Raw genomic sequence first — 3,323 nt, forward strand, 5'->3', positions numbered from 1 at the left:
CACAGCCCAGGATCTGGGCCTGGAAGGTAGCTGAGTTGGTCAGCCTGCCAGCTCTCCCACACCAATACCAATAGGGTGAACTCCCCAGCACTGCACCCCACTCTACCTTACCCCACTGCCTTAGCCAGCAAGGCTTGGGACTGGCTCTCTGGCTCTTGTGATCTAGGGCCAACTCAGCCATACCTTCACCATGAGGGCTGGTTGGTTCTACTGTGCTGCCCAGGCACAGTGCAGGGCCAGCTCTCCTGAGTGCCCCAGCCAGTGAGGAGCAGGGCAGCTCTGCACAACCCTTGGATATCAACATGGTCCCAGCTGGCAATCTAGACAAGGGATCATTAGTGGTAACACAGGCCATTGACATCAGCACAGACTCCTGCTACCACATAGCCACAGACCCAGACATGGCCTTCAGTGGCAGCACAGGCCTAGACTTCACCATGGTCTCAAGTGGCAGTGCAGGCTACTCACATCAGGCTGTTCCTCTCCACCCTCACCTCTCCAGTTTGGCTGTTCTTCACAGTGCCTAAACCATTTTGCTCTCTTCCACCTCTCCACCACATATTTGCACATCATAGTGGCTCCTACTTTGGGTGGGACAGGCTTCCATTTGTATCATCCTGATGACCTGTCTCTCTTTCCTCTCTCTCTCTCTCTCTCTCTCTCTCTCTCTCTCTCTCTCTCTCTCTCTCCCTCCCTCCCTCCCTCCTTCCCTTCCTCCCTCTCTCTTTCTTTCTCTCTCCCTCCTTCCCTCCTTCCCTTCCTCCCTCTCTCTTTCTTTCTCTCTCCCTCCTTCCCTCCTTCCCTCCCTCCCTCCCTCTCTCTCTCCCTCTCTTCTCCCTCCCTCCATCTCTCTCTCTCTCTCCCTCTTTCTTCTTCCTCTTCCTTCTCTTTTTCTTTTTTGAGAGAGTCTATTTAGAGTGGGGCACATGCCTTTAGTCCCAGGAGTTCAAGGCCAGCTTGGTCTACAGAGATAGTTTCCAGAACAGCCAGGGCTACAAATTCAGAGAGATCTGCCTGACTCAGATTCCTGAGTGTTAAGATTGACATGTGCCCCACAGCCAGACTTTTGTTTTGTCTTTTTATTGTTATCCCAAGAGCATCTTACTCTAGATGTGAGCTCATTCTTAAATTTTGTGTGTACTGTATATGTATGTGTGGGTGTGAGTGAATACCATGTGTGTGTGACTGAAGGCCTGAAGAGGGTGCTGGATCCTCTGGAGCTGGAGCCACAGGCCACCATGGGTCCCTTTGCTAGAGCTAGTAAGTACTCTTAACCACTAAGCCCAATGACTATACTGCCAAGTGTTTGTGGGTTCTGTTGCTGTTTGCTTTTAAACACTTACTTTTATTATTGTTAATTGTGCACGTGGGTGTGTGCTCATGAGTGCAGGTGCCAACAGAGTCCAGAAGAGAGGGCACTTGACCCCTGGAGCTGGAGTCACAGGTGGTTGTGTGCTGCCTGCATACTGGGAACTAAACCCTGGCCTTCCAAGGGGCAAGACATTCTCTTTACCAATGAGCTCTCTCTACCCCCCCACCCCCCTTTTGGGTTGTTTTCTTTCTGTGCTGAACCTTGGATAGTACGCATGCTAGGCAAGTGATACCACTGAGCTCCATTCCCAGCCCTTATTTCATCCTTCTAGTCTCCTAGGAATGGGCACCTAAATTGTTCCCAGCCTCTTACCTTATGAAACACCCTTTCTGAGGGCTGGAGAGGTGGCTTAGCAGTTAAGAGCATTTAGTGCTCTTTCAGAGGACCTGGGGCCCAGTTCCCAGCACCCACGTGGTGGCTCACAGTTGTCTATAACTCCATTTCTAGGAGATCTGTTAGTCTCTCTTGGCCTTCACAGGCACGAAGCATACATGTGGTCTATACAAAAAAATAAATCTTTTTTAAAAATTCAAGGCATCTTTAATTGGTACAATGTTCAGTGTGTATAAACACTAAAGTAGGACTGCTCTTGTCCTAATTCCCCCAAGAAGAAAGTTGTAGCTTACACAGTAGCAGCACAGAGTGAAGGCGCCCTATATGAGGCTTTGGTTCCATCCCTAGCAAGCATGTGATTGCAGCACCTGAGAGGCTGAGGCTACTGGACTGAGTCTCTCACTTTAGCGTAGCTACAGAGAACGCCAAGGCCAAGGAAGACAGAAGCTTACCTGTCTTGGCAGGGACACCTAAGCTCAGCCTTCCAGTTGTTCCATCTCCTTTGGGCAGTAGCTTTAGGCTAGTTATAATCTTCCTGTCTCGGGTATTTGGCAAAGGTGTCTATGGGAATCTTTGTTTGTCACAACTGAGGTATGGTGGAGGCTGGCAAGGCTCCACATATGTGTCAGGATAGCACCCCACCTTGAGAAAGGGTTTCCCATGAAACAGCAGCAGTGCTGTTAACCATTTGAGTTCTTTTTTTTTTAATTTATTAATTATATGTAAGTACACTGTAGCTGTCTTCAGACACACCAGAAGAGGGTGTCAGATCCCATTACAGATGGTTGTGAGCCCCCATGTGGTTGCTGGAATTTGAACTCGGGACCTCTGGAAGAGCAGTCAGTGCTCTTAACCTCTGAGCCACCTCTCTAGCCCAGAGTTCTCACTTTTCTTGAGTGAAGATTAAGATTCTGTCTGCTGTACCACCCAACATTCTGGGTTTGTTTGTTGCTGCTGTTTCTCCTCTTCTCTTCTATAAGTTCCATGTGTGTGCATGCATGTATGTATTGTGTGACACTATTTCTTTGGAGATAACAAGAAATGTCAAGTCAGGTGGTGGCGCACGCCTTTAATCCCAGCACTTGGGAGGCAAAGGCAGGCGGATTTCTGAGTTCTGAGGCCAGCCTGGTCTACAGAGTGAGTTCCAGGACAGCCTGGGCTACAGAGAAACCCTGTCTCGAAAAACCAAAACAAAAAACCAAAAAAACAAAACACAAACAAGAAATGTCTACTCCCTCCAGAGAGGGAACCCGTGACAGACCAAAATAAGAATGCCACCAATGTCCAATGTTGTAAATCAATAAGTTTTATTGGGGTTACTCACAGAAGGTTATTCACAGAAGCAGAAATAACTCAAGAGACAGCTGCATAATGAAATGCCCACCCCAACATGAATTACAGATCACAAAACTGGGAACCTGAAGCATACTATAGTCTGTAGGAAGTGCAGCAGGTGGGAGAGCATCCTTTCCAGGTAGCTCAGCTTCTCTCTGCTTCTTTCAGGTAGCTTGTTTTGTTTGTTTGTTTGTTTGTTTTTCTTAAAACAGGGCTTCTCTATATAGCCCTGGCTGTCCTGGAACTCACTGTGTAGACCAGGCTGGCCTCGAACTCAGAAATC

The sequence above is a fragment of the Mastomys coucha genome, unplaced genomic scaffold (genome assembly GCF_008632895.1).
Source record: "Mastomys coucha isolate ucsf_1 unplaced genomic scaffold, UCSF_Mcou_1 pScaffold22, whole genome shotgun sequence".
In the NCBI taxonomy this organism is placed as follows: Eukaryota; Metazoa; Chordata; class Mammalia; order Rodentia; family Muridae; genus Mastomys; species Mastomys coucha.